Source organism: Varroa jacobsoni, unplaced genomic scaffold (assembly GCF_002532875.2).
Source record: "Varroa jacobsoni isolate VJ856 unplaced genomic scaffold, vjacob_1.0 contig00298, whole genome shotgun sequence".
Lineage (NCBI taxonomy): Eukaryota > Metazoa > Arthropoda > Arachnida > Mesostigmata > Varroidae > Varroa > Varroa jacobsoni.
Window position 1 is genome coordinate 110,545 of NW_019214445.1, and position 14,413 is coordinate 124,957.

Sequence of the window (14,413 nt, forward strand, 5' to 3'; positions counted from 1 at the left end):
CCCTCGCTGACCTGTGAACTTGATAAACTTAACATGACAGAACCCTTTCGATTTCAACAGAAGAGTAATAAGATTTGCTATTTAAGTGTACCAGCGTACTGCCCACATAGAAACAAGTGTCTACGTTTTACTTCAGCATAAGTGAAAATATAAAAACGATAGATTCGAAGGCGGTAGTAAAAACGAACTGTTGTTTATTCACCAGATTGTATGCCGGTAACGAAACGCTAGAGCCAACTACGCATTATTAGACTCTAACCGAGAAAATACCGGCCGGAAGGTCCAATGTAGGCACCTCAATGAGCCATCATCGTACCATCCACCTGTCGACGTCTGGTGAGCAGCTTCTCAGCCGATTTCCACCGTGTCAGCTTGCCGATGTCCATGATCAGTCTAGAAGAGCTGAATTTTTATGAAACTGCTGGACACTTTGTACGGATGCTACGGATCGTTACTTGCTCTATCTGATTGGCTTCGTTTTTGTCTGCTTGCTTTATTAGCTAACGGGTGCCGCTAAGCTGCTGCTAATAACATCTTGTAGGGAATTTCGATAAAGTTCAACTTAAAGAATTGTTCTAGCGGGGCTCATTGAGCACCGAGAGAGACATTTACCAGGCTGCCAGGGGGGCGTCGAAATAGTCGAAGATGCTATATCTGTGCGTCGACTGCTCTGACCAGCTAATGTCGCTCAACTAATGACAACTTACGTAGTTAGGTATTTTGTTGCAATGTTACTTTATGCAATACATCTGCTTTAAACGAATAGAACAACAAAATATGGGTTTCTCGTTAACTCATCTCACTCTATGGGGCTCCAACGGTCATTCTATCCTCGCAATTATCGATATGCGCAAAAGTCCCTTGCTGACGTTGGACCGTCATCACGTAAGTCAGCACGTAGAAAAAGCGCTCAAACAACGTTTATTGGACAGAGTACAAACGAGAAATAGGATCAGTGAGTAATGTAAGTTAGAAGTTTGGTCATTTTCTCCATTCGCTTCGAACAAATGTTATTGAGTGCCTATTCTCGTGAGTCAGACATGCGCCTGACAAAGGAAGCTTTGCTATTGTCTCCCTGTCCCGCTAGAGTAGTCCCATTAATATAACAGATCTGATACGCTGACACAAGAAACGGGGCACTCTTTCCAGTCTTGCGTAGCTATGGAAATTGCCCTCGCTTCAAATAGTTGTTTATAGGTAGACACATTTCTAGCGGCCGGCGTCGAGCGAAAACTGGTGAAAATGTCTCCACTAACCTGTAATTAAATAGTCAAGAGAATATCGCCGTTACACGCTATTCCCCTCAATACCTTAGAGATAATTAAATAAGAGGCGTACAGCAGACGTGCTAGCTAAGATCAAAAACACGGACATTTGAAGATCGCGTCGATTCGGTTCTTCCTAACTCATGGTACCAACAGCAGCGGTTCATGTATTGATTGGATAGTAGTTCCGTTTGCACAGAAAGAGAGGTACTGGCAGACTTTGGTAATGCTTGATTGGAGAATAGTTGTTGGCCTAATTACAGTGCTGTGGTTATGCACATGTCACAACTGAAACGTCCCGTTCAGCGCGTCTATCCTGAGTGTGTGCAGTGTATTATGTAGTCGGATGCTTGCAACGGTTCGAAGGTGGTGGGTTAATATGACAAAATAACCCCACTTTGGGGGCGTTCCGTTACGGCGATAAGGTGTTATTGTTTTCGGTAATCTGATGACGACGATACTGTCACGTCGATGCCGGCGACGCGTGCGTGCACGAGCCATAAGTACGCAAGCATTATATGGTAACGACGTGCTTTGTGTCTCGCTGTGTCGGTCATTCAGGATGACGTCACTTCAGTAGGTCAACAGTGACGCTAGCAGAAGCAGGGCACATGCAAGGCTTCGACTGCAATAACGAAGAAATTTTGACTCAGGCAATCGACTGACGTGCCGTGTAATAGTTATGAATAATGTAATTTTCATTCCCTGTACGGGTCAGCACCAATTTGGAACTAATCCTACCCGATTCCGAGGTCGTTAGAGAAGCTTGTTCGCTTTCATATGCATGCAGTATACTCCTTTGCGGCCTATTCACCTATTTACTTTCATATGAACAAGTCCTCGGAATTGCCTTTTTAGCAGCGAGAATCTGCCCCACTAGGAGTCTCGTGGGGTAGTTCTAGAAGTTGTGTCCCCACGAAGCCCTCCCGTAGGTATACTCAACTAGCAGCTGTTGTCATAGGCAAACTAACGTCAACTCAATCAACTTCTCGTCCTTAAGGCCCGAATGGTACCTAACAGCTAGTCTCGCATCAGACTTACATCAGACGGGGAAGTGGCACCAGATCAAAATTATATCCTTTCGTAATCCTCTGGCATTACTAACACGTCCACGCATGCGTTGTCGCTGATCAATTAATCAACAATCGTTATTATCTATCAAGCATCGACTTTTGTCCAATTTTTGCTCGGCGAATGCAAGTTTAGGGCGTTTGTACTGCGTTATCTACTTTTAGTGCTACTATAATTTTAGCGTGAAAGCATGGGAAAAAGGTGCTTGATTTTCATGAAGATCGTCACCTTCCGGTTTCAGCAAGAAGTTTTGAAGGTCTCTTTTTTTCTTTTTGTTTTTAGGTCAGTGGTCGCTTAAGTGTGGCCTGCAACTTACTTAGCATAAAAAAGTAATACGACGACGGTCAGTTTCAGTTGTAGTTCATTCAGTCAAGTTATTTGATATTAACTACTGTTGCCCAGGTAAATTGCAGTTACTAGAGCAGTCGTTCTCTACCTATTCAGGTGGTAGATTACGCCTCCCATAACGCCCGAGTTCATAGGCTGGCCTCCAGCTGGTCTACGGTCGCTCCCAGTAATCACGTATCCGCCTACCTTCATATACGGCACATTGCTTTACGGGAGTTCAAGCTGAAAGTTTTTTCTGTACTCAGTCGGGAGTTGTTATTATTGTTTATGAAGCCTCAACGTATATTTCGCGTTCTGTCACGCTGCTGTATTGGATAAATGTTTATAGCCATTCAACACTATTAACTATTCGTTTTAATTTATACAACTAAACTGCCTGACAATCAACCAGCTCGTGTGGTTGCTTTCGTATCCAAACGTACCGTGTGTGTTTATTTGTATAAATGTAGACAGAAAATTCTACGTATCTTTTATTTATCATTGAATTTCTGTGTTGCCGGAGGCAAATAAACATAGGCGCGTTTGGGGCTCTTGACTTAGCGTACTATTCGCCCCTCTTTCGTTTATATTGCTTCGGTGTGGTCTCCACCTCCAGCCGCCGAGATTTTGCAGGTTGATTGCAGCCAGGGGCTTATAGCACTGCTCTGTGGCCCCAGCCAGACAGAATCTAGCGAGCAACTCAGGACGCAGCCTTTCTTGCTGCTGGCCGTATTGCTGCCTTAGCCCATCCGGTCTGTTTCGTCGACGTCGTCGCAGGCTTGGCCCTCCGGTTCTTTTCATATGGCTGCTCATCGCTATGTTTGCCGCTGACTGTGTCCGATATTCCGTCCCTGGCTGGCTGGATGGTTGGCTGGCTGGCTGGCTGGCTGGCTGGCGACGTTAGCTAGCTCGCGTCACTCAGCCATCATCACCAGCGGCATCAGTACAGGGGTTAAGCTGGTTACCGCCGCCGCTCGACAGCTTCTATGGCTACAATTCGCTGACGACTCAATAGTCGTCTGCACATCGGGGCTCAGCATAGCCATTCTTGTTCTTGCTGTTTTTATCAGTCTGTTGGTGTTTTAGACCTCCATCTTACCGCTCCTCCGGTCGGTCGAAGGCGACGATGTTGGTTTGGCGCTGCCATTGTACGCCGTGGCCGAGGAATCGAATACTGATATAAAGTCACCACCGCTGCTGTAGCAGAACACGGCAAACGGAACCACGCGGTACAGGCAGTAGTAAAGAACAGCCGGTAAACAGGTATAATAGATTTTATAGATAGATAACTAGATCCGGAGCGACACAGTTGTAGATGGGCAGCCCTAGAAACGAGCGGCGCGGTAACAGTATAGAGCCCAGGTTCGGCGCGAGTAGAGGGAAGCGTGTTTATTCGTCACAATTATTTCTTATGGACGCGAGCTAACTCTTTGGGAAACATCTAGTTGTTGCAGGAGTTCCGCGGCCTCCTGCAGAAGCTCTGCAAACAATTATGGCAGAAGGGTTTATATATAATAAAGTTTTTTTCGAAAGTCGAACTTCCACAGCGGTACGTCACCATTTTGCAGGTAACTGGAAGCCATTGCCCTGCTAGTAAATAGTTGTCAGTGCAGAAAACTAATAATAGAATGGCCGGCTGCTAGCAACCGAATCATCAGCTGATGATCAGACATGTTTAATAGTCTATGCATCCGAAGACATTGATACGACGCATTAGGTTAATGCGAGGTAACAGGGTGACAAGGATGACGAAAAGGAAAGGCCGACTGAATGGCCAAGGCCTTTACGAAATGAACATGGAAAAATTGGATCGATCCGAGACAACTGGACGTGGAGCTTTGCGAAGCATACATACTACTATTAACACAAAACATAGGCCATCCGTGTGTCCCGATAACAAAACGATCTAACAGCAACGGCGATCACTATCATTATAGCACAGACAATGCATACCCAATTGGTTTGGAGTTGTTTTGGATGCTTCACACCCTATCATCCATTGCCGTTTCTATGAATTAAGCAAGCAAATGGCGGACGAGGATCTGTTATATCTGAGAAATATTAGTCCGCGGTAGTGCTTGATCGGGTATGAGACTCCTCCATAGAAGCTGGCTATTCGACCATATGGTCTATGTTGCCGGTTAGGTGGACAGACCGTGGATCTGTTTGAGAAACGCGATATTAAACAAGATCGTCATCGGTTTGCCACGATCCAGCATGACGAGTGAGCGCGTACGATGCGGTACGAATTTCATACAGGAAGAGAGTTTACCGGAGAAGAAGATTCACAATATCATCACTATTAAGCACAATAACGACAATAGCAGAACTAAACAATAGAAATAAACGCAGACAAACAGCATAGAACGATATGAGCGGTGTGATTTTCGGCTAACAACTTTCGAGCCTACCCCGTGTTTGGTATTATTCTATTTGACTTTTCATCGTTTGTTATTTTATGCGTACTTTCCATCGTTTTGAGGGTCTCGACAGTTACTGATTGAATGTAGAAACGGTACGTTACATGATAGCAGGTAGGTCTGAAGAACAAAGACTGCCTTTTTTGTCCATGTTTAATTGGACCGCTGCGGTACTGTGTAACCACACCTCAATTATTTACTTGAGAGATTTCAAAAACGCCTTTTAAAAGCTTTTCTTGCCCAGAACGGGAAAGCCGGACACCGACCCGAAGGTTTGTTTACAGTCAGTCTTTACTATATAAATGTAGACAATATAATTTTTTCTTTTGTTTCACACGAACGTCTAGGGGCAACAAGCGAAGACTTGAAACTTTTTTGGCCGCTTTCCTTCCTGTGCTTGTCAAAATCGATCACTTGACACGTATATAAACGATATTTATATAACCATCTATTAGACCATCTAGTAGACGCTCATGTTGCTACTATATACACGTTAATGTATACATTTACAGAAAGCTTTAATTAACACGAAGTCAGCTTATCTGGATTTACCCATTACATATAATAGAAGAAGGACAGAGGACTAGAGTGTCTTATTCACGTCAAAACAGAACCAAATGGAGATAAATTGTGTGCACACGTAAAAGATCTGCCTTTGACGAACAAAGCAATAGCTAAAATATTATAATTACTAATAGTTCCATAATTACTATTGTTAAACTGATATTTATTTCTGAATTAAACAATTCAGAGAAAAAAACCCGCCATTTCATTATAATTTACGTGCAGTCTATGAAAGCTTATTGAGGAAATTACTGAAATATTGTTTAACGCTCTCCCCAAAAAAAAGGAAAGTGTTTTTTTTTCTATTTTCTAGCTGATCGACGCGTTGCCTCTCGTTTGTATTGACAGCACTCTAAAATAAGCGATCCCGTCAACTCTATCGCCGACACCGAACATCCACTGCTGAAATCTATGGTCACTAATTAGAGAGAATTGAGAATGCAACCTTTGGGTAGGAAAATAGGCTATTGTTTGTGGACTGCGCAAACGAAGTTTCACTTACCCATCAGCTAACACTGGCCTCTTATATTTTTTGACTAAAGATGAAACTCTCTGGGCCCCAGCAACCCACCGGTTCAGTCTACCGGCCGTGGTATCGAGTAGACGATAAGCTTCCCATGATGAAGTGGAACAATGATGTCTTCAAGCTGAATGGGACATGAGAAACGAGGACGAAAAATTTTCTTGTAGTATCCCTATTGGCCATCTTCGTTCTACCTGCTGCTATTTGCTAGCTGACACATATTCGATTGCCAAGGGGACGACAGTTAAAGGTGATCAGATGATGCGCGCTAGACGAGTCAAACGCGTCGGCCTTGACTGCAGCGCGGGCCATGTCTCTGCACTAATCCAGCGCTAGCAAGAAATTCGTCCGGATTCGTTTTGGAAAAGGACAGAAACATCACTCGGTAGTTGTGAGACGATCGCCGAGACGCAAGTCGAATAACGCAGAGGACAATCTAATCTGCTGCTGTCATCGTAACCGTAGTGCTCAGTGGTTCTTGGCTTCTCGTATATATACAACAGATAGAGTTGTGTGCTGAATGTATATATAGTGGTAGATGCCATAATCGTCGTGGAAAAAGCTCATAAAGGATCCTTGCCTCTACAGCAGGAAGTGGATAAGACATTACTGTTGAACAGTGACGCCGAGAACGGGCAACACTCGAAGAATCGAGACACCTCAGTCTTGTCGATGGACAGACGCAGCGTGAAGCGGAACGCTTAATGAAACTGGGCATTGTAAGATAACAGCCAAATGATGAGAAGTAAGAATAGAATTAAAAAAAAAAAGGTAAGGAATATCACCAAAATAATAATATGGCTTAGTGACGGTTGACGTTCTTATCGTTACCCGAAAAACTGTGTACTTCGGGTTATGTCATGAGACACTTCAGTAAAATTCCCATGCATTGCTAAAATATTTTTAACGGATATGTTTTTATTACTTAATTTTGGATACATGACACAACCAATTTGTGTCATCTATTGTTCTCCTACGATTAATTATTATTTAAGAACTTCTCAATTTTTTTTAACGCATATGTTCTACAAATAGATCCAGTTGGGACAACTGACTCTATAACGCATTAGCTACTATCGTTTTTAGGAGTCGCTTAAATATAGGTCATAAAATGAATATTTTTCAAGCGCTAACCTTACCTTCACAACGTGGGGCACTCCGTTCGAACCTCGTATGGGAAGATCAGAGCGGCCAGCAGGCGCTAGGCAAAGTAGGCATGCTATGAGCCATCTCGTGGTCTGAACCGGATCTGCTCCGAACAGCGGTATCTATATGCAATGCTACGATGGCCACTTTAATTTTCGACTAGGCCTAAATAGACCTGTAAGATAATAGCAGAAATGTCCGACTGTTTTTGTGTGCATGTACGTGCGTTACTATTGTACTTCAAAGACACGATTGTTATACAATACCACGCCAACGCACAACGTACAAAAACGTGTTGTCGTGATTTTTTAAGAAATGGCATTAATTTGCAGAGAAGTCCAGTTTACCCCTTAATTAAGCAGTTAGGGTAAACGTCTTTCTAAATGAACATTCTGAATGCGGACTACGATATAGAAGTATTCCTTAGAGTCGGCCTATTTCACTTTAACTAACTAATGTGTACAACTCAATGTTACTAAGCCTTTCTCCAAAGATCGTTTGTACTCATACAAACGCCTCTCATAAAACGCGCGTCTGCTTCCTCCACACCGACCTTCGCTGTGGTCTGTTTACTATTTGCTCTATCATTATGCGATTGTAACCCGATGTGCGGTAAGAAATAAGAGGCCACCCTGGGATGACCGTACAGCTGGGCCGATTTCGAGAGTGACGGAGGCCTCTCCGGGAGCAGTCCGCAGACATTCCCGTCCTGCTTCAGCATACTGCTGAAGGAAGAAGCCAGGAAGCTTCGCTTGTGAATATTTTCTCGTTTAGTTACCGGGTCGGAAGCTACGAGTGGGATAAGTTAAGCCGGTCAGCTGTCGTCGAAGGCTACCAAAATGCGTACGTGCGGATGCACGTCAGAAGTTAGGTGATTTGACTTCAACGAATATGATCTGTTGACAAAATTTAAGGACGGGGTTACGGGTGATTTGAGATAGGTGCTGAGTAATATCATCATAGTACAGATAATAACAGCTTCACCACTGACATTTTCAAGGCTCACGAGGCAATTTATAGACATTTGAATAGACGAATGTGTCATTTGGTTACTGTTCTATAAGCACAAACAATAAGCTTGGCCTATTGCATGTTCCATTGTTGACGCGCCCGGTAAAGAATGTACGCTACGTTGAACGTCTAGGCTACCGCAGCTGTTGCTTTTGTTGCGCTTTTAACTGCCTATAACAACTTGGTAACCTGGTCTTCGTAAATGAGGCTTGTTCATATGTGTATATATCTCTTAGCCTTTGATACCAAGAACTTGTAACAGACTTGGACACTTACAATTTCTGGAAAGAATAAAGGGACGTTATTGTCGCGCAACGTTGGCTATTCAGCTTCCCTGAGTGTCAATACTGATGAGATTTGTACTGATGCACAAGTTTATACGACTAAAGGGTCAGTAGGGATTCTGTTTTAAAATCCTCGTAAGGTTTCGTTTACTAAAAAAAAAAAAAAATGGGTTCTGTTGAAATCGGGCCGCGCTATCGATGTTAGATTTAACCGATATAAATTTTTAAAAGATTATATCAGTCATTGACCACACAGCTAAACAGCGACCCAAGGATGGCACTGTCGATCCTTATCCGATTCCTTACACCGCTTCGTAATTATAATTTTGAATTTCTTCCCTACTATTCGATAATTATCGCATTATTTTTTAAAATTACTGGCTCTATATTTTGATTTAATGCGGCGACTGTGTTAGGAAATAGCTCTATACCGTTTCTTATAGTACTTGCTATTACTGCAATAACCGCAGCTCTGTCATCCTAAAATAGAGGCTCGGCCTGCCTCAGCTACGAAGTGCAGAGAATAAACGGGAATTTTATAGAGATAGGAAGGCTTGTTGAATTTTGTGCCGATGTGGCCGCAGAGGCCGCCGCAGGCCACGATCACCGATGCCAAAATGGACGTTCTATATATGTCCTATTCAAGTGTCGGATCTTTGTATCTGGCATGTGTGTGTCTGGTGGGTGCATAAATGTTTGTCGGATCTTTCTTAACGGTCGCTGTTGGCCACAGATGCCAATGATAGTCACTCACTCGCTCAGAGAGTCGGCGTCGGATCACCACACCCACTCGCGCTGTCGACTTTCGACTTGTGGGTGCCTCTTTTTTCTAGAGCGAGAGCTGACTTGTTGCTGCCGTCGTCGCTGTTCTGCTTCATTGTGGACAAACCATATATACTTAGATGAATGAGCAGATTTGTCGCCTTTGAGCTAATGAGATGGGCATATGAAAGGGTCTAATTGGTACAGCTTGGCTATGGGAATGCGTCTTGAAAAGATCATAACAAAGCTGAATAGTGTCACTTTGCACTATGAGAATATCATCGCATAAATCTGCTTTAATCCCAGGTTTACGTCAGCCTGGATTTTACTGTTGCCTTTTGTACTTATACTGTTGTCTTAATTCGTCTCCTTTTTAGAAGGAAAGAGGGCGAACAGGTCTATTTAGGGCCTTATGTACATCGATAGCGCAACAGATCCTTTCTTCTCATATTATTGGCGGAAAACTGGACGAAGTCTACAACAAAAAAGCCGCTTGTGTCTCGTCTCCGAGTTTGCCTTATGCCTCGCCGGTACCACGGGTACGCCATTGCTGGTCCTGTTATTCGCCCGTCCTGAATAATGAACCGGAGAAACGATTCGTTCCAGCAGGAATAGGTTCGCGAACCGCGAATCAAGCCGCAAGCAGAGATGGCATCAATTTGATACGATGGCGAGAGATCTGAGACGAGATCCGAGCGATTTTTGCTACCGCTGATGCCCTGAGAGTCTTCTTCGCGGCTGACTGGCATTGCCAACTGCGTCTCCTTCTCCTTTTTCCTCGCTCGGCCTGCTTTATGCTGTATTCAAAGGTTCGCGTCTGCTTGCAGCAGTACGAGCGGCCAGTGAGCAGCAACCTAATCTCACAACATCAAGGCTGTGACTGTCTGTGTACGTGGGTTCGCACGTGTCTATCTGGGCGTTTCGATTCATTCTCGAATGTCTCTCACTTTCAGCTGAATCACGGAAATCAGTCTGCTAGAGAGTCGGATAGCTCTGGCATGATGCCTACAATCATGTCTCAAGGAGCCTCTACCTTGGCTGCGTTTCCGTCGCTACCGATTTCTGATACTACCTATTATTGGTATTAAGCCTGTTCTGGACGGCTTTTTTGCTTTGCAGATGTTGTCCTTTTTAAATATATGATCTGCATGTATTTACTACGAAGTCGCATTGCAAATTTCCACAAGTCCAGTGAACGACGTTGTATTTTTAGCTTGAGGTCGATCGCTACTCGATGCTGTTATCTAGCAACACTTAAACGACGAATGAACAGAGCTGCCGGTGGTGACGCTCTATGTACGCATAAACATACCGACTCATACGTAAGTAGATTTCGTGAGTTCGTGAATGAATAAATTTCAGAACCAGCTAGCCGCCGTTCGTCTATTCAGTGTAATGTGGCGCCTTTGTGCTCTTGGCAGTTTTGTCCTCTTCTCTATTTATTCGGCCCTCCTTCGTTCGTGGGCTGAAGACGCGTTGCCGGCCCTGTTGTTACGCTCCTCAGTTACTATGTACATATCTTTTGCTGGCTTTCTTCTAAGGTGATTTGCACGAACGTGCATCGAATACATTCAATGATACGCACTGAACGTCGTGTCTCCCGTTGGCTAAGGCGTTTTTTACTGGAACACATTGTTGTTGCCTTAAAATGCATATTCATATATCTTTACTAAATATACATCTCAAATAATGATATAGGAAATATATTAAAAAAAAAAACACTAATAATAAAAACATGACATATCAAGATTCTGGCTGAAGAAAGCCAGCAGCCAAAAGGGATTACTGCTCCAACTGCCGCCAGCGACACATAAATACGATGTACCTTAGAAGGCCATCTTGTATACATATGAATACCCTTGTATGTTTTCCAGGACTGTTTTCGCTATTTGATAAATCTGTTGTACGGACGCCTGCGATGACGCGGTACGACAGAGACGTATGGTCTCTTGGAGAGTCTCTCAAATGATGAATTCTATTGTAACATTTGCATTATGGCTACTACAAGCCTTGATACGAACTCAGCGTTGGTCGAACACGATATAGTTAGAATAACAGGCACATCTTAAAGATGATGCGTTTACAAAATGTTGTATCTTCCCGTTGTTCGTAACAGATCTCGGCGAGCCAAATCTCACATATCTGACATGCCTTTCATGTTCCGAAAAAAAAAACAAGTACGAAAAAATGTCTTCAAAGATACCGCTGCGTGCACCGTTCTATCGCATGTTAATTGTGCATTATTTGGTTAGAAATAGCTTAAAATAGTACGGTTTCGTGACGGTAGAGTCACACGACGGCCAAAGAGTAAATATTTTTACAACAATAATAACAAGGCTTTTTTTTTTTAATTGCGTCTGTATGTGTGTGTATTTTATTAAAGTTAATCCCTCTACAAACTAAGCAGGTGTTTTTCTGAGCAGCAGGTAAATGTTTGTTAATTTACCTGGCTCGGCTACCAGAAGGCGACTGAATACCACGATAACGAGCTGTTTTTCGTTACTTTTTTTTTTTGCTGTAGCTTTTCTGATATTGCTAAAGCACTTTGGGGAGAGACGAGTGAGAGCGGCAACGATCAAAAATCAAAAATGCCGCCAACTTTTATTTGTTTGCTTCATAGCCGCTTGTTACCCCCCTGTATCCGCTAATAACAACCAGCCGGTTGTGTGAAAGATAAGCTAAACCTTCACTCTGATATCAGAAGAATCAGTGTTTTCGAAAATTGCCGCCAGATCTTTGCTAGTAAATAGTAGTTTTTGAGTCATCTTGAAAATTTATCCTTACCAGCAATTTTCTACTAGATGCTTATCTGTTAGCTCACCGTGTATCGTAGCTACTGCTATGATTCGACTGGAAAAGTTGTGAGAATAAAAAAAAACAAGCCATTTGTTATATGTCACATTGAAAAAACGACGTCCATAAATTCGATGTATAAAAAATAATGAGCAAAAAACATTTTATGATAACCTGGCTAGCCGATGTCAACGGTGGCTTTACATAGTTGGTAGATAATGTGAACCTGCGTTTGTATTGCTAATCGCAATAATTCCACGAGCGCTACCACTGGGACATAAAATATTTGATGCGCATTAAGAACCCATTGGGTGGAACCCGCAGAATTTCGAAAGCGATGTACCACATAACAAAGCTCTGTCATCTATTTGTTACTATTCGTTTTGAACCATTTCTGTGCCTTACATCGGGCGCTGTACGACGAATCTGTCATGTGACTCAGAGACAGTGAACGTGTCTGAAAAGCAGATAGGTAGCGTACAGCATGCTGAGATCTGTACCTCCATGTGGGGTTGGTATGGATATTCATTCTTTCTTACCGACCTTTACTACATACGTATCAATTCAAACGTTTCTTTATGGCACTAAAGCTGTTAGGAGCTACTCGGTTCAGTCCACTTTGGTCGAGTGAGATCGCTATGTATGGTATAATCATGTCCTTTGTGTATTTAGGTATGGAATATATACACATTACTATACAATCAGGGGCCAGATGGTGGCAATGGTTTGTATGGGCGAGCGGCATATAACGACTAGAGCAATACAATGCCCTATAAACAACTTCAGCAGTACTATAAAGTAAATAATAATGTAAACCACTTATAAAGCAAATTGATTCGCGTGATCAGAAATTAAATTTCTCTCGCCTGGAACAAGATAGATCTAAATCTAATATATAGCGGTGTCGAAAGAAGCGTAAGAGTCTGGCTGTTCAATAGCTACCGTCGGAAATGATATCCAAAAATTTCACGATGAGACATTGTAGTGCAAAGGACTGCTAGCGAATCTGAAACACCGCGCAAACTGGACGCGGATTTCCTATTAGATTTTAAGCTGATCTATCTATGATAGGAGTAGAGAAGAACGGTCAGAGTCAAATCGAGGCGGTAAAAGCAGTAATATCGAATAGATTCTACCGGGTTGTTTTGCTGATATGGGGAAAAGTAAAGAAATATTCTGATATACTTCAGCTAGAATACAATGACTAAATGACCTTCGTCGATCTTCAAGCCGGACGCTCTCCGAATTTTTCTCATTGTAAATATTCATTTGCCGCCATCGCAGGAGCGGCCGTCGCCGCCATCTTTAGTTTCCTGTCTGAAACTGGTCCAGTCATCCGAAATTTGCTGGGCCGTAATGGTCTTAGCCTACCTACTCTTATGCTGCTGCTGTTGTTAGCGGGACACTCTGTTGTTGCGTCGCCCTTGAGTTAAGCCAACTAAGTCTTTCTGGCATCAACGTTTTTATTCTACGGTCGCATACGTGTTCATGTATAGTTCTTAGATCCGGTAAGTGTCGCGTGCGCCCTGTTACCAGATAGTAATGTAAAAATAAGCTAAACGCACACGGACAGGAATGACTATCTCTAGGCAAATTGGTTTCAAGTACCCGATAAGCAATGGCCGTTGTTGCTTGGCTACAGGCGGTAAATGGTGGCGTCTCTCCTCATTGTGTCAATTATGTGACGACTTCGTTGGAATAGAAAGCCTTTCGAGCAGGAAGAATCTCAGAGTCACTTAAACGATGCAAAATGAATCGTAAGTTCGTGTACTGACCTGTTTTAGCTATTTGAGTCGATCTTTTGATATATCTCAATTCATTTTTCCGCTGTTGGTCATCCTCATTAGCTGTGTAAAATGCCATCCATTAGAATCGATGTCTACTCAGCGTAGGAATAGACTGTCCATCGCGTTCGTACACCTTCTAGATATTGTTTTCGTGCAGAATTTAGTGCGGGGTATGGATGAGTTCTGCTGAGCGAGCAGCTGTTCTCCACCGATCTATCCATCCAAGCAGTATGTAAAGTTGGAAGTAATGTTCAAAAATGAAAAAGTCGTTTGCTATTGCTTCGCTCGGCCTGAACAGGTGTCAGGCACATTACCTGATTGTGCAGAGGGAATAGAAAACGAAGTCGAGTTGAACATGTTACACGGGGGCAAAGTTATAGAGGGAAGGGAGATACTGCGAAAAAATTCGCCGCGTGCCGACGCCCCAAACAAAAAGTACGCCTTTGCGTTTCGAACGCTT

At 43.1% G+C, this 14,413-nt stretch overlaps 1 protein-coding gene across 9 annotated transcripts in view; it reads left to right on the forward strand.

Moving 5' to 3' along the window:
- The window catches only part of LOC111271051 (complement factor H), a 55,197-nt gene that overhangs the window by 18,112 nt on the left and 22,672 nt on the right, over positions 1-14,413 (forward strand). For 3 of the 9 annotated variants that reach the window (XR_015315156.1, XR_015315158.1, XR_015315157.1), the window contains exons 1-2: positions 13,511-13,674; positions 13,809-13,923. The exons of 4 other annotated variants lie outside the window; for them this stretch is intronic. The gene's annotated coding sequence lies outside the window, so the exon portion shown is untranslated. Of the gene's footprint in view, positions 1-6,189; positions 6,942-13,510; positions 13,675-13,808; positions 13,924-14,413 lie in introns of those variants that run through there. 2 more of the 9 variants (XM_022851608.2, XM_022851611.2) reach the window with 1 other exon arrangement.